Below are 21021 nucleotides of genomic sequence, written 5' to 3' on the forward strand. Positions count from 1 at the left end.
TGGATGTGGTAGGGTGATACAGGTCCCCCTCCTTTGGGCTGGGGACTTTGTGCTCTTTGCTTCATCTCTGTTTTGCTTCAGAAATGTCTGGGTCCAGAAACTGGCAATGCACTGGATGTGACATCCTGATCTCAGTGTCTCTGCATCTCTGGATGAGTGGGATGTATCACACATGGCCCCAGTCTGGGGAGGCCTTTTCTAGGCACAGACCCCACTGTGCTGGGCTGAGCTGTGTGTTTGGAAGCTGGACTCGTGTCCCACCTCTGTGTGAATCTGGCCAGGCAATGGCCTTGCCCCAAAGCTGGTCTATGACAACTGTGCAAGGAGTAGAGCTGGAGCTTGGAAAAATGGTATAAGCAGTTGCAGGAGAGCTTGTACAAGAACCTGACTGAGGATAAAACCCTGCAGCTGCCTTTTACGCTTGATTTTATCCCATTGTGGTCTTTTATCCTTCCTTCTGTACACATTGCTTTGAGGGAATAGTTAGTTACCTCCTATTAATATCTTGAGATGTTCATGCAATGTCTGAGCAGCAGAGCTGGCTCCTGCTGAGTCTCTGACCATAACACCATGATCCAGGAGGTTGCTTTGATCCAGTGCTGGGAAGCAGGGAGACAGCAGGCTATTTTCTTAGCTGCAAGAAAGTCATGGTGCCATTCACATCACCTTGCCCCCCCTAGCTGGAAATCCTTGGAGCAGCTCACACATTTATCAACGTGCTAAGCCCTTTGGAAGAGAGTGAATTAACTCCCTGCAAAGATGCCAGAGACAGCTCAGAGTTGCATGAAATCTCACCAGGATTCTCCTACACACAAATGTTCAAAACCCTCCAGTGAGGGATCAGACCCTGGGGAAGGCAGGGATCACTGCAATGCCTGGGCTGGCTTTGTGCCAGTGTCCTGTTGGGAAGAGATGAGATGTCTCCTCTCCTCTTCTTACTAGAGGGGTACTTCTTGCTGTATTTGCTCCTTTTTAAAAGTTTGGATTTGGTCAGTACCTCACAAGCACTTTTGCTTTGGCAGTGAGAGAGCAGCTGCTTCCAGGAGCTTGCAGAACCCCCAGCAAATCTTGAACTTGAAAGCTTCTCTTATTTACATATATACCTAATTATTATTAGATTTGTATATAATATCTGCTTATTTAATGTACATATTATTAAAGAGTATATGACTGTATCAGCAATTGCTTTTTAGCAGATCATGTTATGCTTCATGTGTCACCACAGAGGATGCAGATAATCTGAAAAGTGCCTTGCTTGCACACCAGAGCTTTAATAGCTGTAACAAGACAATTAGTACATCGTTCCACTTGAACTTTAATGTAATAATTGGCAGTAAGTAATTCCCCTCTGATGTGATACACAGCCCATGTTGTGAACAAATATCAGAGCAGCCCTGTGTAGGAAAGGGAAAATCAAAGTCACAGCTGCTGATTATGACCATGGTGGGGTGGATTTGGGGATGGTGTTCCACAGTGATGGATGTGGTGTGGATGTTGGACATGGCCAGGAGCACTGGGAGGAGTTGCACTGGATGTGGCATCCTGATCTCTGTGTCCCTGCATCTCTGGAGGAGTGGGAATTATTGCACAGTGCCTCAGGGGAGGGGACACATTTATCCCCAGGTACTGAGAGGTGCAGATGGGGCTCTTCCTTCATTCTCCCTGCCCACAGAGAGAATGACTTTGGAAAAAGGGACATTTGGATAGCAGAGATATTTTTTGACAGTCACTGAATCAGAGCCTTGGCAGGGGCCAGCACATCCTGGAGCAGAATAAGGATTGCCTCTTTCTCAGCATGACCCCAAACACTTCTGAATTTCCAAACATGTTTCTGATGCTCTCTTGCAGTGAGGTCAGTGGGGAAATAGAGGCTGCAACGCAGCTTTGTGATTTGAAGTGTGGTCTCTAAATTGTGCTCTAATGTATCAGGGAAAAGCATTTGTTTCCCACCATAGATCAATGCCAGCAGATTGCTCCTTGTGTGCCCAGGACCTGAGCCCCACTGCCCATGCCTGGTGCTGGCTTTCTGGACAAAGCACTGCTTGTGTCAGGAAAGCTCTTCCAGGCTGCCCTAATGATGTTCACAGGAAAAGAAAAAGAGAGGGAGGGTGGAAACATCTTCACCCATGTCGGGTATGATTGCTCCTGTGATCACATCCTGTCTGATCCTCCCTTCTGGCTCTCTGAAGTGGAGGTGGTTGGTGTGTGTTTTCTAGAGCCCTGTGCTCAGTTCTGTGCAGTGCATGGGTACACAAGGCTGCTTACCAAGGGAGTTTGTGATCTGGGGAAAACAGGAAATAACATTTGGGCAGTGCTACAGAAGATTGGTTTTCACTGACACCATGTTTTTGAACAGAGTCATTTGCAGTATTTCTAGGATCAGATGTGTAATTAATGATTTATCCTAGTTCTTGCAGATTTTTATGATGTGGGCACCATGTAATTGTTTCCAAGCAATAAAGAAAAGGACTGTGTTTCCTAAACTTGTGAGGTAACAGTCAAATGTGGACAGTGATAGCAGTGAGAGAAAGTTGCCCATGGGATGGTTATTTGACATGTTGGTAATGCTGACAGAGAGCAGGGTCCCCAGTGCTGGTGTTGAGGCTGTAGCACAAGGGGGGACTCTTCAGGAGCCCCTGCTCTGTGGGGAGTGGGGACAGTTTGCTCAGACCATGATGAGGGGGAAGGTGACAGGAGCTGGGGAATCTCAGACCTCACCTCCAAGTCCCTCATGAGGAGGATCTCTGCTGTGCTGATGCCAAGAACAGCAAAATTCCTCCTCCAGCACAGGCAGGGATGGATGGAGGAGGTGTCTCCAGTTGTCAGAGCCCCTGGCAGGAGCAGGATTGCTGTCCTGGGCAGAGCTGCAGGCCAGGGCATCCTCTCCTCCTGCTGGAGCTGTGCAGGCTGTCCTGGCAGATGCAGGCTCTGGCTGCTCTCCTGCCCTGTGCCTCAGAAAAACCCCAGGGATTCCCTGAACTATTCCCCATCCGAGCATGGCAGGACCTGCTGTGCTTGGCTGTGGGTCAGGGGTGGACATCAGGGGTAACAGTGAGCAGGGGAATGGGAACAGGAATGTGTTGGGGGCTCCAGGCACTGCTCTGCTTCCACCCAAATTCCTCTGGAAGCTGCATCTCCTGCTGCTCCTGTTCATAAAAAGCAAATGACTTCTCAGATTTATTAGTTACCTCCAGGTGCAATTTATCAATCCCAGGCTGGGCCCTGCCCAGGCAGCTGGGGAGAAGCTTGTGTCTTTGATTAATGTGCTCTCCCCCACATTGGTGGCAGATTTCTTACAGGGATTTAATTCTACCAGATTCTTAAAAATAACAAGAAGCATATTCAGCGAGCTGTTTAAGAGGATGCAGAGCTGAAGCACAGCTCATTCTCTAAAGCTTTGAAGTATTTGCAGAAGGGGTTGAGGGAGTCATCATGGAAGCTGGGAGGGTAAAGGAGGAACTTTAAAGGAGGGTGAATTGGAATGGGCATAAAAAGGAACAATGACAACAGCTCATAGTGGAAACAGGAGACTGAGGGGTTTCAAAGTAGAAATGAAACAATGGGAGTGAGATCTCAATAAGAATAAGCAAAAAAATGTTAAAGTCTGGGCTCTTGTAAACACAGGGGTTTCCTTTAGCCAATATAATTTTTGTGTCTGAATTTGTTGTGAAAGGGTAGAGGAACATTAAGTGGAAAAAATCAGAAAAACTAGGAAGATAAGAGGAAAATGGGAAGCCCCCAAACCATGGGCTGCAGTGGGGAAAACCTCTGAGGCTTCACTGCAGCCATTCCCCTAATGCATCAAGAGGATGCCTTTTCCCATCTTTATTTTCCTCACCTTTTAGCCACAGCTTAAAATGAAAACATTACATACAGAGCTGCCTTTTGGAGGCTGAGCCAACAAGAGCTCTTGATCTTTTGACCATTTTTTTCACAAATGGAAATATATTAACTTTCCCCCCTTTTCAACAATGCCAAAGCTGTTTTCTCACAGTTCAGGGTCTGTGCTGGAAAGCAGTTTGCTGTTTTCCAGTGGGATGAGGATGCTGGGTCAGGATGGTTTGGAAAAGCTCCACCAGATCATCTTGTCCCCTCTGTACCTGAGCTGGCTGCTGACAGCCCTTCTAGGTGCAGCAGCTTAGATTTCAGTGTGACAAAGTGTTTTCACACCCTTTGGTAAGGAGGAACATCATAACCCAGTTAAAGGGCAGGATGCTCCAAGCTTTCAATGCATATTTATGCTGTCTATTTTAAGTATCTACTTTCAGATCTTTCTATATGGTCAGTGAAAAAATAAAAAAAAAAAAATCCCCATCTCTGGAAGGTGACTCATGACACCTAAAATAGACTCCTCTTCTCAGACATCCTCTCTCTGCACTAATTATAGCAGGAGGCTGGAGATGTTTAGCACAGTTTCAGCACGTGAAGGTTGGTGCCGCAGGAGGGAGCAGCAATACCCACTTTGCTTTCCCTGATGCTGGCAGTGGGGTGCCTGCAGTGAGTTGTGTGCAGGTTATCTGCAGCCCAGCTCCCTGGCTCGTGGCCTCCCTGCCCTGTCTCCCTTTGCTCCAGAGAAAGGTGCTGAAGCCCACACAGGCACTCGCAGGCCTGTCCAGGCTGATGATCTGCTCTGTTTCTGGTAGTGCTGAGCACGGTGGAGGGAGTGTGGTCACAAATCCCACCCAGGCCACACTGGGACTGCTGCAGGATGCTGTGGGAAGTGGGATGAGATGCCTGCATCTCCCTCAGAAAGGTCTCTGGAGAGGAAGCCCACTGTGGTCTCCCCTTGTGTCACAGCAGCTGTGACAGAGCCAGGTTGGCTTTGAGAAGGGCACACAGCCACAGGAACATGTGGGAGTTATCCCAAGGCTTCCTGGCTTTCCTACTGATGGGGAAAAAAGGAAAACTGTGACTGTGGGTAAGCATTGGGTGGATATGCCCCAGCCTGTTCATCCTTCAGAGCAGGGCTGCCAGGGCTCAGAGTGGCACAGCCTGGAGTTTCTCCCTCCCTTCACCCCCACTTTGCATAGCCATCTTTGGAGCCACAGTTGGAAATTAAGCCCAGAGTTGGCCATTTGTAAACCAAGCTGACAGGAAATTGCTGGCTTTGTGCTGAAGAAGTCATTACCTTAAGCTTTATTGCCGTGTGCAGAGTTTACTTGTGACAAAGTAAATGTGCAGAGATGTCTGTAAATAGGGCTGGGATATTGCTGCGTTAACAGCTCCTGGTGAGCCATCAATCAGCACAGCGGCGTGGAAGGAACCATCACCAGCCACTGCTGCAGACACAGAGCCTCTCCCACACTCTGCACAGCCCTGGCTGGGCAAAGCTCCCTTCTCCTCTGGGTTTCAGAGGAGGCTTTGCAGCCTTGATGTGTCCATGGAGAATCACAGAGTGACCAGGTTGGAAGAGACCTTCAAGATCAAGTCCAACCCATTCCCTAAACACCTTAACTAAACACATGAACTAATGTGATGGCACCTGGGAACAGAGGGCACTGGGCAGTGCTGAAGGACCCACCTGGAAGAGCAGGAGTTGTGATCTTCCTCTGCCCCTTTGGCTGGAACAGCAGAGCTGGTGAGAGAACCTGGTTTGGGGTTTTGGTTCTGTCCATTAACGTTATGGCTGTGAAAGGGAGACAGCTTTGTTTCAGTAATGCCAACATAAATCTCATTTAAAATAAATGAGGCAGCGAGATGCACCACTCGTGCTGCTTGAACTGCAGAAGTTGTGCTGGGGGGGCAAGAGATGTATTGAAAAGAAGTTGGTGTCTGTGTGACTGGAGTGTGTCTAAATGATCTTGGTGGCGCCTTGAAGGAGCATCTCACCCCCTGTGCTGTCCCCTGTCACTGGTGAGGGGCTGCTGGCAAGCAGGCAGCTCTGGCTGTGGAGTGGCTGAGTTCTCCTCCAGCTCACAGAGCTCTGGCAAGTGGGAAATGGGGGTTTCTGGCTTATCTGTGTTTTCTCAGGGTGGCCGACAGCCTGCCTTAGTTGTCTGAGCACTTCAGGATGTCTGGAACTTTTTATTTGCTTCTTCCCTCAGAGTCACCCCCCTACTCCTGATCCTGTTTTGATTTTTGCCAAAATTGTGGCAGCCCAGTGCAAGCCACACATTTCTGGTCTTTTCTGGCTTCTGCCACTTGTGGGAGTGATAAAGTCAGACAGGGAATAAAATCTCATCACTTGGGGGGTCACTAGAGGGGCAGCCTGGAGGAATTTTCCAGGCATTGGCTGTGCAGGGCTGGATTGCAGCAGTGAACAGAGCCCTGTGTTTGCTGTTGATGGCACTGCTTCCTCTGGGGCTGCAGAGCTGTCCTGGGGCTCCTGCAGGTGCTGCAGCTTGGGGTGGTGTGGGAAGGGAAAGGGAGGGTTGGCAGGTGGCAACAGGAATCAGGAGATGCTGCAAATTTCCTCCCTCTCAGTCCTCACTGTCACAGCCTGTGCCCTGCAGTGCCCAGAAGCTGGGAGGTTTGCTTTGGGTTGATAAACCTGGGTTTGCCCATGATGAAATCCTAATGTGGGGCTGCTCCCCCCACTTGGGCAGGAGGGGAACACACAGAGCTGTGCCCTCTGCTGCTCCCAGCCTTGGCAGTGCCCATGGTGGCTCTGTGTGGGGCTGAGGAAGGGGTTCAGGGGTTCATTCCTCACTCTGGCAGTGCCCATGGCTCTGTGTGGTGCTGAGGAAGGGGTTCAAGGGTTCATTCCTCACTCTGGCAGTGCCCATGGCTCTGTGAGGTGCTGAGGAAGGGGTTCAGGGGTTCATTCCTCACTCTGGCAGTGCCCATGGCTCTGTGAGGTGCTGAGGAAGGGGTTCAGGGGTTCATTCCTCACTCTGGCAGTGCCCATGGCTCTGTGAGGTGCTGAGGAAGGGGTTCAGGGGTTCATTCCTCACTCTGGCAGTGCCCATGGCTCTGTGTGGTGCTGAGGAAGGGGTTCAGGGGTTCATTCCTCACTCTGGCAGTGCCCATGTGGTGCTGAGGAAGGGGTTCATCCCTCACTCATTCTCCTGCTGCCCTTTTGCTGCAGGGCAGCCCCTTTGGCACGCAGAGGGAAGGGCACCCAGCCCTCCTGGCTGAGCAGCACCCAGCTGTAAGTCAGGGTTGATTCCCTGCATCCCAGGGCTCTGGGAGCAAGGCTGCTCCTTTGGCTGGGGAGTGAGCCATGCAGAACTTGGCCCAGAATGTGCAAATTCCATACTGACACAGAACTTTTCCTTTTCATCCAAGCCACGGCAGCCTCGTGAGCTCAGTTGTGCCTCAGAGCTGTTCCCCCTTGCAGCTTCCTCTCTACCTGGGCCCTGCCTGAGTTTGGGGATGTGGTGCCAGCAGCCTCCCACCCCATATCAGAGGGAAGCAAGAGGCTTCTCTGGAGCCTCTGCTGAGCTGAGGCATCTCCAGCACTACAGGCAGAGCAACAAAGAGCTTTGAGGGACCCAAAGCAGAGCTGAAACTTGGTGGCACTGATAAACCCAACCTGCTCAGCTCAGGGGGGTGTGCAAGGACAGCCAGGACAGCAGCTCCTGAGCCCCAGCCAGGGCAGGGACATGGTCTGGCTGGTGCCAGCACTGAGGGCTGGGGTCTGCTCCCTGCCCAGGCTGGGCAGCTCCCCTGTGCTTCCCTGGGCAATGCTGCCAGGAAATGCTGCTCTGGGGGTGTGATGGCAGGAGCTGCTGAGGAGTCTTCCTATCACACTCTTTAAATCAGAAAATGCTTACCTTTCCCTTCCAAAACTCAGCTCTGTGGGAATAGCAATCCTGGGTTTACACATTTGAAACTGCAGCTGTAACATTAAAACAGAACTCACCCACCCAACAGAACTGCTTTTTCCAATTTGAGTGCTCAAACTTCAGCTGATTCTTACCAAAACTGCTTGGAGAATAACCCTGGTGCCCTGTGGCTGCTGGGTGAAACTACTTTGCTCTGGGGTCATGTGTCTGGGGTGCTGAGGAGGTCAGGAAAACTGTTCCCAGGGTTGGGGTCTGAGTGATCTGCACCAACTCCTTCCCTTGAGGAACATCTATTGCTGATTCTCAAGGCTGAGCTCACGTTGCAGCCTTTTGTTCAGTTGAGGTTACTCATAACATCTCTCTCCTTTACGTGGATGTTTATTTTTGCAAACCTTTGAGGAACTGAATTGTCTCTGAGGGTGTTATCTCTCTGTCAAATTTGGCTGAAATTGCTCAATGAGTTCAAAGTTGTTGAGGGATACACAGCCAGTGTGAATGTATGAGCCATAGGAAATCAGACTGACAGGCTGAAATGAGAAACACTTTAAAACTGTCAAAACAAAAAGTCTTCCCAGTGGTCTGGCCTGACTTGTCCAGATTATTGGTTCCTAAAGCATCACAAGATCCTGCCAGCTACTTCCAAGCCTGAGGAGCTTCTGAGAGCCCCAGTGTGGAAAGCACAGCATTAACTCTGCTGACAGCAGACAGGACCCTTGGGATTAGCAAGAGATTTGCCACCAGTTTTTCTTGTGGCCTCTCAAGCCTGGGGGAGTGGAAGGCCACCCAAGATGCACATCTGTACCATCACCAACCACCCCAAGAGCTGATGGCACACCAGACTCACCTGATTTGTGTTTCCTTTTGCCAATGACTTTGATTGAAAGGGGATCTGACACCAGTTAATTAGATGTAGGGGCAGGTTAGAAAAATAGTTGCAATAATGAATCTGCATTTACTGGTGCCTGCTGCTGCTCCAGGAATGGTGTCACAGCCCTTCACAGGATGGTTAATCTTTCAGCAAGTGCTTTGAGCATTTTGTGCAGGGAGCTATGCACCATCAAAAAGAATGAATGACCCTGTTTCTCTTCCCTATCGTGGCTATCAACCAGAGCTGTCTTTGGCAGAGCTTCTAGGCTGATTTCTGGTTCAACATTAGAGGCAGAATTCATCTGTCCAAACGTAGACATCTAATTGTGAATGTCTACATCTGAGTTACTTGTCTAGACTCTTGTTTATAGGAAAGAAATGGGCACCCCAAGGACATGAGTCATTGTATGCTAGAGTAAATGTCTAAAATAGGTCAGATGAATCATTCTGTAAATGGGCCCTTTTCTCTGCTGTGACTATAAAGGGAGCCCAGAGTCATCATGAGGGGGACAGAGGTGCCTCTGCAGTGCAGTGAGATGCATCCCAGCTCAGACACATTTCTGGGCATGCACAGTCAGCTGCTCTGATGTTTGCACATTGTCCTGACATCCTCTGTCCTCTTCTTCTTGCTCTTCCCTTTATACATTTACCTGAGGCTGAGATGCAATTTTATCCTTGTAGTTCCTAGTGCAGGATAACTCCCCAGTACCTGCCTTTCCTTCCTCAGGGTCATCAGACTGGAGTCCCCTTTGTTCCAAACCTGTGTCTGGGCCTGGAGCTCTGCTTCGCTCTGGTGCATCCCTCCTGCCCAAAGGCACTGAAGCACAGCTGGGGACCTGCTTTCCCTGCAGTCACTATGTTCCCTGTTCAGACCATCCACAAGAGCCTCCTGCACACAACTCAGGTGCCCTTGTGTTCTCCAGACCAGCACAACCTGCTCTGATTTACTCAAAATTTCCTTAAACTTCTGGTAAGCTGTCAGAGTCCCTTCCTGGGCTTTGGTTATTGCATTTTTCCATGTGTGTTGTATCTGCCCTGGGTGGGCACTGCCACCTGAGAGGGACTCTCAGCAGCTCAGTGCCTCCCCTGTTGAGAAGAATTGCCAGAACTGATGGTGTTGGTGCACAGTCCCTGCTGGGGGGTCAGGGTGTCAGCCTCGAGCTCCTTCACAGATTTATTCCCGTTTTATTTCTGTTTGCTGAACAAAAGAAATGTGTAATACTTACAAATCCTTCCAAATAGGCTTGGAGCCTAGTTCTAGATGTAGTGTTATTTTAACAAAACCAGTGCTGTGCTGATAAATGGGATAGTGGGAGGAGGGAAAGAAACTATTTATAACACACAGTGCAGGAGATGAGGGAGGGAAGAAAACTGAAGAGTGCAGATAAGATTTTTGCTGCAGGTGTTTTCTCAAGTTTTGGCTTGGAGACAAAGGGAAACCCACAGACCATCCAGATAAGCCCATTAGGTTAGCTGAGCACTATTTCATTACTCAGTAGTGTTATCTAGGCCCTCTGGCCTCAACAAAATCCCAGCTTTATTCTTTCCTCAAATACTATTTTATTAAAAAATCCTCTCTGTGTGAGAGGACTTTAAAAAAAGCCTATTTTAAAAAATACATTAGAACATGGGAACTTTCATATGCTGGCAAGCTGCACCCTTGTGTGAATGTGAATAGGACACAATGTGCCTGCTGTCTCTTGCCTCTGTGCTCCTGAGACTTTCCTTTTCTTTTCTCAGCTGGGACCAAGCCCTGGATCCACAGGTTTGGCTTTGACCAGGTGGGATTCAGCATCTGGGGCTGAGGGATGTGGGACCAGATCAGGGTGCTGTGAATGTTTGTGCAGCACCAGGGGTGCTGTGAATGTTCGTGAGGAGAGGAGGAGTTGTCCTCTCCCCTGGACCTGAGCAATGAGGAGGTTGTGAGGCAGCAACCACCACTCTGGGAAGCAGCTGGGACTGGGAGCTGGGGAGTGAGGGGCACCAGCCCTTCTGAGTGGGTTGGCTGAGTGTTCCAGAGAGGAACCCAGCAGATCTGCCTGGCAGGGAAGTTAAATTATGTCCCAAAATACACATATTCCTGAGAACAGGGCATGGAGGAGCACCTGCTGGAGGTGAAAGCCAATGGAAAGTGCAAACTGGAACCACAGTGAGCCTCACTCTGCTCTGAACCTTTTCCCACTAGGAAATTCCTGGCCCCAGCAGCCTTTCTGTGTGCTCTGCAGAGTGTGGGCCATTTGGAGGTGGCTCTGTGGCAGGAGGTGCCCCAGGAGGCTGCTCCATTCTCAGCATCAGTGCTGACAGTAAGCAGAGCAGGCGTGACTCAGAGGTGCTTTCCCTTCCACCACAGAGCTCCCAGATCACACCAGTCAGTAAGGAGTGAATCTCCCCGAGTTCCCTGAAGGTGCTCAGTGCCTGAGGAGGGGCCAGGTCCTGTCTGGTTCCCAGTGGGCTGGCACCTGTGACAGCTAGGGTGGAGAAAGGGCTGTCCTGACGCTCTGACCAGACAGGCTGCCCTTTGCCTGCAGTCCTGCCCTCTGTAAGGTCATTCCTTCCACTGGATAACGATGCCTGTGAGGACAGAACCTCTCTGCTCTTACATTCCACCCCTCTTTGTCTAACTCAGCTCTTCTGATGCCTCACAGTCCCTCTGTGTTTTCTTCTCATATCCAGAGTTAACCTCACAACTAAAGCTCAGCAAATCTCTTTAAATCCACTTGTTCCTGGAAGCTTTCTCCCTGCAATGGTACCTGTGTGTGCCATTGTCCTGCAAATACCAAGTTAGAGATTTTCCCTGAGCTAAGAGATGTCATTACTAAAACCAAAGCAGATGGTAGGATGGGGTTGAGGAATATTATGGAGATTTTCCCAAGGTGCCATGTATTTTCTACAATTATGAAGCACTCAAATGGCTCACATGAGGAGGCTACAAACCGTCCATCTTAGGACGGTTTCTAAAAAGGGTGAACGTTCGTCAGGGATGACTTTGTTACCCAGACTTTCCCTGGGGAAGGAGATGAACTGTGTGGTTTTGTGAGGTCTAGTCCCAGGAAACCCAACTAAGAAACTTGCCAGATGTTGAAAGTGCTTGTAAGGTTTAGCAATGGAGAGGAAATGTTCAAAGAAAAAAACGTTTCTCTGATTCAGAGCTGCTTTCTCAGCAGTACTGCTGAGTTTGATTAGAACAAATCCTGCCACATTTGGCAATGGAAATGCTTGAGTAACAAATGATACCTACTTCTCAGGGCAGGAGGAAATCAGAGTGCAGAAGAAATCAGCCTCCTTGGGGCAGAGCACGTGGGAGTTTGCTTTGTATTGTCTGACCCACACTGGGGCCAAGTACAAACAACTCTTGAAATTTGCTCCCAGCATTTAGATATTTCTTAAAAACAAAAATGATATTAGACGGAGAGCAGTGGCTAGGCTCAGTCTGATCCCAGGGTAATTTGCATCAAATGGTTCCCAATTCTTTCATTAATATTGTTCTCCTGCCTAGCCTGTGTGTGCTGCTCATTTCCTCTGCTGGAGGAGTGAGCAGCACATGGCAGTGGAAGCTGAGCCAGCCAATAAAAGTGATGTGGAAGAGGGAAAGAGAGGAATGTTACAAACAATCCCTGTTTTGGCTGATAAAGGCATCCTCAGGAAGCTTGCAAGTTGTAGGAGTCTGTCATTTTGCTGGGCTGGGGAGAGGAATGGAAAAAAAAATACATGTACAAAAAAGGCATTTCCCCATTTGATGCAATTTCCATAATAATATTCTAGTACTCATTCTACTTTTGCACAATGTGGGGCAGAGATCCAGCTCTCCTCACCCAGGTCTGCTGGTGCTTTCAGGGGGATGCAGGAGTGCAGTCTCCTCCTGCTGTGGCCTCCAGCTGTGGGAAGCTGACCTGGAGTGAAGTGGGGGAAGAGGAAGCTGCTGCAGCTGCTGTAACCTTATTTTCCACACGGTTCTGTTTGCCCAAAACAGGTGCCACATTATCAGAAGGATGTCCTTTCTGAACTTCTGACATTATTTAGCAGGCACAGACCAGCGTGGTCAGTGAAGTCACATCCTGGAGCCTCACGTTGTGCACCACAGCCACGTGCTGCCACGCCAAGAAGCCACCAGTGGGGTTCTCCATCCAGCCCTCCTGGTGCCAAGCCCTCAGAGGGCAGGCTGCATTGTCAGCTGCATGCTTTTCACCCAGTCCACCAGTCCAGGCTGGTCCCTTGCTGGGTGCCATCCCCTCAGAGGGCAGGGCAGTGCCAGGTGAGTGCTTTTCACCCAGTTCCTTGGTGCCATCCCCTCAGAGGGCAGGGCAGTGTCACAGTGGGTGTTTTTCACCCAGTTCCTTGGTGCCAGCCCCTCAGAGGGCAGGGCAGTGCCAGGGGAGTGCTTTTCACCCAGTTCCTTGGTGCCAGCCCCTCAGAGGGCAGGGCAGTGTCACAGTGGGTGTTTTTCACCCAGTTCCTTGGTGCCATCCCCTCAGAGGGCAGGGCAGTGTCACAGTGGGTGTTTTTCACCCAGTTCCTTGGTGCCAGCCCCTCAGAGGGCAGGGCAGTGCCAGGGGAGTGCTTTTCACCCAGTTCCTTGGTGCCAGCCCCTCAGAGGGCAGGACAGTGCCAGGGGAGTGCTTTTCACCCAGTTCCTTGGTGCCAGCCCCTCAGAGGGCAGGGCAGTGTCACAGTGGGTGTTTTTCACCCAGTTCCTTGGTGCCATCCCCTCAGAGGGCAGGGCAGTGTCACAGTGAGTGTTTTTCACCCAGTTCCTTGGTGCCATCCCCTCAGAGAGCAGGGCAGTGTCACAGTGAGTGTTTTTCACCCAGTTCCTTGGTGCCAGCCCCTCAGAGGGCAGGACAGTGCCAGGTGAGTGGTTTTTACACAGTTTCTTGGTGCCAGCCCCTCAGAGGGCAGGGCAGTGCCAGGGGAGTGCTGTTCCCCCACCCCAAACCCTGTGAGCAGCAGTGCCACGTGCAGCTGCACCATCAGGAGTCCCCACCGTGCCATGGCACTCCGAGGTCAGGGCACAGCCAGAGCAGAGCTTTGAAGGTTAAATGCTCTGTTTGTACTCCCCAGTGGCACTGTGCCAGGATGAATCCAAGATGATTCCATCTCCAGCAGCAGAAAGCATTTCCCTCTGCTCGTCGGCGCGGTGATGCTGTGCTGAGGACAGCGGGCTGGGCTCTGAGCTGTGCTGGTGTCACATCTGTCCCTGCAGTGCTTCTCTGGCTGAGACATCACCGGGGTCCCCGAGCTCCCACTGGCACTTGGGGAAGATGCACAGCAGTCTCCAGTGGCCACAGGGCTCAGCTCAGCCTCCCTCCCTCGTCACCCGAGCGAGACAAAGGCGATTGGGAGGCAGGGAAGAAAATAACAAACTGTTGACCGCATCGTAAATCCAAAGACGTAACAGCAACAGGGCTTTGCTCATTCATGCAGGAAATATTGTAAATGAAACTGCAGTGTTTGGATACAGCGGCTGCTGAGAAGGAAATCTCTTTTGGTAGCTTGCACCTGCTAGATATAAAGAAAAGAAAGGGACTGGGTTTCTTAATTTTGCAGGAATCTATTTTTTTCTTCAAAAGACAGCATATTTATAACTCTAGTAAAACTGCAAAATTAGTGTATTACAAAAATCCTACAAGAAGAAGAAATTGATTTCTGGAACTGATCAGAGCAAAGCTCTTAATCTTTGCTCCTCTTTTACAGAATTGCTGCCTGGACACCTCTAGGACCCAGGACCTAATGCTTTTTCAGTCCATACTGAATGGAAAACTGTCAGGAATGGGAAAGGATTCTCTTTTCTTGATTAAAAAAAAAAAAAAAGGAAAAAGACAAAGATATTCAGATCCATTGTTCTCTTCTCAGTGCTTCTCAGGTGACAGGAGAAAGTGAAGACTTGTAATCCCTGAACCAGGCATTTCACAATAGCAGTCCTCAGACAGGACTCGGGTGGGTCCAAAGGTGCAGAGATAAGAGCTGCTGATTTTTTTACAAATCAGTCCCCTTGCTTTGTGATGTGAACTTGTAGCAGAGGGAATCTTACTTCACCTGTAGCTCACAGGCCTTGGGGCTTTAAATAGCAGCAGAAACAAGTTCCAAGAAAAGCCCTGGAAGCACTTACAGAGTACCCTGAGATGCAACCCTGACTCAGACAAAGCTTTGGTCCCCAAAGAAGATTGAGAAGCTTTAAGTTTAAAGAAAAAAACCCCAACAAGGAATTGGATCAGGTTTTATTAGAATAAAACCAGGGATGTTAAACTTTGCAAGTGGAGCAAATGCAAAGCAGCTGTTTGCACCTTCCCTGCCCACAGTGGGGTCTTTGCTCCCAGAACTGGATCCTCTGTGAGCATCTGAGCTGCAACAGAGAGCTCCTGGTGGGAAAGGGGCACCATGCTGGCACACTTAGGAGCAGGGTGTCTGGAAACTTGGCAGGAAACCTCTTCAGACTGGCATGTGTCAGGCAGCAGCAAAAGAAGGGAAATGAGCATCCAGCTTTGGCTGCTGTGGCTGCAGGTGAGTCAGCCAGGTACAATGGTCACGGCTCTGCCTCAGCCTCTGTCCCCTTGCCTCTCTCTTGGCACCAAGGTCTCACAGATGCCTCCAGCAGTGCCTCTGTGTTTCAGGTACCTATTTGTTAATAAGGCTAGAAGCTTTGAAAGCTTTGAAAGGTCCTGTCTGACTTAATCCCTATTGATCACAGAGCCTTGATGTGAAGGAATTTTAAATTTCCAGCTGCTGACTGTTTAACAACTTCTGACTTCAAAAGCTCTAGGAGCCTTCTCCTTTTAAATACACTTTCCACTTAAGGAAAATATAGTCAGCCCCTCATTAATGTGTACTTCTCCCATAATTACACAAGTGTTTGTAGTGCAAACGTTCTGCTCTGTGCCATGTGTACATTCCTCATCCAGGAAATCAATAGGCAATAAGCAACATCCATTTCTGATCTTTATAGAAGTCATTTGCTACAAGGGCAACTTTTACTCAGTTTGACAAGGCAGCTGTAAAATAGATGATCTTTAAAAGCACCCAGGTCCCCTGAACTGACAGCCCAGTGTCCCCCAGTGACCCAGGGCATATTTCCCAGTCCCACCTTGGCAGCTGGGAGGGCACCACTGCTCCAGGCCACTGGCACCTCCTCCCTCCCAGCTGGAGCTGCCTGGGGGCTGAGAGCTGCCAGAGGGGCCTCTCCAGCACAGAGGGTGACAGTGTGAGTTACAGCTCTGAGTCAGGGAGCATGAAGGGACCTGGAAATGATTATGGAGCATAAGGGGGAGCCTGAGCGGTGGAGAGACTGCAGAAACCATGCTGATCCCTGGGGAGCTCAAACCATATAATTTACACAGGTCTATGCCTGAACTTACCTCTACAGTCATGCTCTTGAAAAAGAGTTTACTTAAAAGAGAGGGGATACATAAATCTCTGGGGCTGAAAGAGCAGCAGAGCAGAGCCAGGTTTATAGGCAGAGATTTGCATGTCTTGAAATTCACACAGCTTTCTTGTGTGCTGCATGGCTGGGATGGAGGCAGTGAGGGGCTGGAAAATCTGTCAGCTCTGTCCTGCACTGGTTTGAGCTCTGTGTGACTGCAGGGACCACAGGGTGAGGTGATGCTCCATGGACATTGATGTGAGCAGGTGTTAGTGCCTGCAGGAGACAGAGCTATTCTAGATACAAATGCCTGGGGGATCTTTGTGAAGGTTCTTGCATAAAACTGAGACTTGATACTTCTGAGGGTTTTGGGGTTTTTCTGGTTTTGTCAAAAAAGAAAAGGAAAAATTCTCCCTTCCTTATGGCTCCCATTCTCAGACCACTAGGGCAGCTGAAGAAAGTGAACTAAACATACATGCAAAGCATAATCTGCACCTTCCAGCTTCTGAAACTGGTGGGGCAGGGTCCCAGACACAACAGCTTTCCTCACTGGCCAGTTCTGACTCACCCTCCTTCTGCAGAAGCCATGAGACATAGTGAAACCCCGTGGTCTCAAACTGTTTACAAAATGTACAGGAAGGCACTAGTCCAACTAACTCAATGCTGGCTTTTGGCACTGAGACACACTCACTTGTGCAGCCTGAGACAGAAAACCAAACTCTGTGGGTGGAGTGAACTGGGAAGCTGCACCAGGCTGCCCGGGGCTGCATGCAAGCCTGGCACCTGCCCTGGGCATGACAGGGAGCTCCAACAAGCCCAAATTGCACTTTGCTCTGAAGTTGGCAGAGAGGACTGTCACTGAGCTGATACTCAGTTTTCCCCCTCTGATTATGTTATTTTCAGCTCTATGTGACCAAAGGCAGTGGCACAGAGTCCAGAGGGCCTTCATCTCTGGAGCTGAATCCTGTGGTTCAACGTGAAATGATTGCTGCACAGGATTTCAGAGCTGCAGAACTGGAGAAACCTTCTGGAGGCACACTCTGGATTGTGCCCTCAGTGTACAGGGAGCTCCAACACTCATCCCTGGCTGGCAGCTCAGTGCCAGGCCCTGCAGGGCCCAGGCTGTTTGTGTGTGTGCACCCCTGTGCAGCAGCCATGCCCAGCTCCTGCACTGCTGCCCAGCAGCTCTGCCCTCAAGGTCAAGTGTGCTTCTATCATGCAGCATTTTAATCTCCTTTGGATATCTTTCAAAACCTGAGCTGGATGAAACTTTTGACAGGTAGTGAATAACAGAAGCATTATTAATTTATGTCAGATGAGACTGAAGCGTTTCTTGTTTATCCTTCCAAAATGGTAAATGAAAAAATGGACTTTGGTTTTGGTTTGTGCTGTAGATCCCCAAAGAAGAAAAGATCTCTGTAGTAAGTGTCTTATTAACAGAAAACATCTGCAGCAGGAAGAACAGTGAGTTCTGGCCCAAACTTGCAGCTGTGGCCACCAGCTGTGACAGCCCTCTTGCTCCAGCTTTGTCTTTCCTGCATTATTTCAGAGGTAGTTTTAAAGAGCTGAGAGGAGAGCCCAGGAGAGGCTGGTTTAGAAACAACCTGCTGCAATCGACAGAAAAACTTCTGGGTCTGTGAAGGGCTCCAGCAGCCCCAGGGATAACCTGACACTTGGCTCCAGGGCCCTTGCAGGCAAGCCAGGGAATGCAGGGAAAATCTGGGTATCTGGTGAGTGGAGATGTATTTAGTAGCAGGAATGAAGTGTGTGCCTTCCAATCACATAAATTGTAAAGACTTTGGCCAGACTCTAGACATCCCACTGGAGATTACTGCTCTCTCCCTGGAACTTTGGGTCTTTCATAGTTCAGTTTGATTTTAGACCTTGGGAAGTGTTCAGAGATCTTTGGCATGGGTTTGGTATGGCCATTTCCCCAAGAGCTGTCTGCTCCTCAGGCTTTCTGTGGCTGCTGGGGGCTCGTGCCAGCACTTCCAGTGCTGTCCCCTGGAGCAAGGGCTGCAAAGACCATTTGGCACTGACTGCAGATGGGAATGCCTGACTGTCTGCTGATGATTTGTCTGACCTGCTCCTCTGCTTTGTCCACATGCCGCTGACTCTCCCCTTGGGAGCTAATTCAGAGCAGGTCTCAGGAAGTTCTGCTCTCCTGGAGTCTCTATGCTGGTGGCCTGGCAGCTTGGGCTGAGAGGAAACAGTTGTCTGCACCTTTTGGACTGCAGCTGCTCTTTTCAGAGTTTGGGTGTTGTTTTGTTTGTGAGCTGGTCCTTGAATATTCTTAGAATAAAACATAATATAAATAAGTGAAAGCACATTTTCCTGACCTCCACTCATATAAAACCTGTTGTGTATAGCTTTCTCTTACATAACCCACCTGACTCCAAGAACAAATGTCCCTAATTTCTTCTAGATGATAGGCTTTGTAGAGATTTAAAGGGCAATTTCTCTCTCCTTCTCTTAGCTCTCACAAAGTATTACAATAAGGAACTGCAGTGACAGACAATACTTAAAGGCATGGTTTAGAAGTGATTCATCTGTGAAACACAGTGTAGCATATTTTATTGTATTTTAGCTAGTAAAAACTGTGCCTTCTAGCTCAGCTCTGTCATGCTGCATGGTAAATTACACTGATAGGAATCCCAGCCACACAGCTGAAAATAAGTACCCTCCATACAAGAGTTAATGTGGTAGATTTGTACTTAGACATGTATTTGTAAAATATTTAAGCTGCATGAGAAGGGTGTCTGTAGGAAGATGTGATTACAGGATCACAGAAGTGCAGCACGGGGCTGTCATATTTTAAGGTTAAAGAACAATCATTAGGCTTTGGTGGAGGAAGGGAGCCCTTTGAGTGGGGAACAGCCTGGGTCTTGCATCTGCTGCCCCAGCTGCAAGTCAGCCTCAGCTTGAAGGATGCTGTTTTTACTGGTTTTGGGACCCTCTTATATCACAGTCTTATGGGAGGAGAAGAGAGCTCCAGGAACTGCCTTCCTGTGGCAGCACAAGCTTTATACCTGCTACTATCCAGGCAGAAAAGCACAGCTGATCTTCTCAACTTTACAGCAGCACCTCATCATCCCAGGGCTGTGAGTGCCTTAAACACACACAGCACTTTTACAAGCTCTTCAGCATATCTGGGCAGAGCCTCTTGGCACAAAGCAGTTCAGTCTGTAGTGCAACAGCCCTCAGGAAAGCAGAAAAGAGCAGAGGGGTCCTGATTGCACTGTGGTGATTTAGTCCTGCAGGGAGAAACATGCACCTCTGTGCTGTGACTGCCAGCCTTGAATCTTCTGTACTCATGGGTCTTATCTATTCTCCTAGTGCCAGTAGTTTTCCAGCCAAATGGAAAGGAGGACATGTTCAGGTGCTACAGTACAAGGTAAAGTATTGGAAATTTTTGATTGCTGATTCCTAAATCACGCCCAGTCTAATCACACCCAGTCTAAATAAGCTCCAATTCACTGAAGTGTTTTAGCAGCCTTCCCTTGACTTCACTGAGCTCTAAGCAGATGTTTAAACTTAAGTGCATGCTTGAGTTTTGCTGAATCATACAGCAATAAAATATGCAGAGCTGGTCTTTAATATAACCTCCTGATTCATGTGAAAACTGCACATTTCCCGCAAAGCCTCCTTCCAGTTAATTAATGAGCATTAAGGACTCACATTTTTCTAGTGAAGAAGGGCCCCAAGGGATCACAGCAATTTGTGTTCATACCCTGAACGATCCCAGCACAATCTTTCCATGGAGACAAAGCCCTGAGCACTCCCTCTGTGATAACCAAGCACTCCCATTTGATGGATGGCTTTTGGCTGCCTCTGACACCCCCCGGGTCAGGCGGGAGGACCTGGCCTCTAACCCGGCCCTTTCATCCCCTCTGGCTGGAAGTGTGCCCACTGCATGGCTGATCCTGGGGGGGATGAGGGCAGTCTGCACCCTGGGAAAGCAAGGAGGGGCTGCCTCCTTGAATGTGAGTTCCCAACATTTCCTAAATCACACCAACTCCCCTTGCTGTTGATACGGCCTTCTCCACAAGCTTGACCAAAGGGGCCTGTGATCCGTGTCCACAGGACATGCCAGCCACAGGAAGCCCTGGCTGTAAATTTATTTTGGAGCAGAGCACAATGAATCAGAGCAGCTGGGTGTGACACAGGGAGGCAGACTGAGTGCCTCTGGAGTCAGGGACTGCCAGCCCTACAGCAAAGCATCCCAGGACCTTGTTAAGGTGGGACTCGAGCAGCCCCTGCCACAGGAGGGATGGGGGCACTCCTTCAGGACATAAAACCCAGATTCCCAAAGTGCCAGGAACAGAGCTGGAGCTGAGTGCTGCAATGCAATTTTCTTGATGACCACTTTGTTTGGCAGCCAAGGTTTTAGAGAAATGATCCTCGGTGGCTGTGAGTTGCACAGCTCAGTGCTTTCAAGGAAGTCACAGGGAGTTCCATGCTGGGGAGACCTCCTCCATCAGCAGATCATCCTATAAGGCCCATCCCTCTAGACTGAACAAGCTCCATCTTAAAACTACATAGGTTGGCTGAGGGGTTTTTTTGGTCCTTGATATTTACTCCCCACTACTGCTCTCCCAGGCCTGTTCCAGAAGCTTACTGTGCTGGTGAGAAACTGTTTAATTTCCACTCAGACTTATGTCAACATTGCCTGGTAGCTATTTCCCTTCTCTCTATTTATCCTCCTAGAAATCATTGCTCAGCCCCATTCCCAGCCCTGTGTGGTCCTCCTTCAGCTGGAAAAGCAGGGGAAAATGAGGAGATTGTTACAGGAAGCACTGGAGCAATAAAATCAGTGGTTGTGGTAAGATTTTTAGGAGGAGCGAGCCCAGCAAGGACACACACTTGGAATGCTGCTGGCAGGTGGGGCTGGGGGAGAGGGATGTCCCAGGGAAAGGAGCTGTCTGTCCTCAATGGGTGAGGACAGATCCTCCAACCAACTGTTCCAGCAAAGGAGCTAAGGGTGTTCCAAATGTCTGCAGTTAGGAGGAGTGATAAGACAAGGTTGATCAGAAGGAGAATACTGTGATATTTCATGAAGCACTGGGGCTGGGC

This window comes from Molothrus aeneus, chromosome 18 (assembly GCF_037042795.1).
Source record: "Molothrus aeneus isolate 106 chromosome 18, BPBGC_Maene_1.0, whole genome shotgun sequence".
NCBI lineage: Eukaryota > Metazoa > Chordata > Aves > Passeriformes > Icteridae > Molothrus > Molothrus aeneus.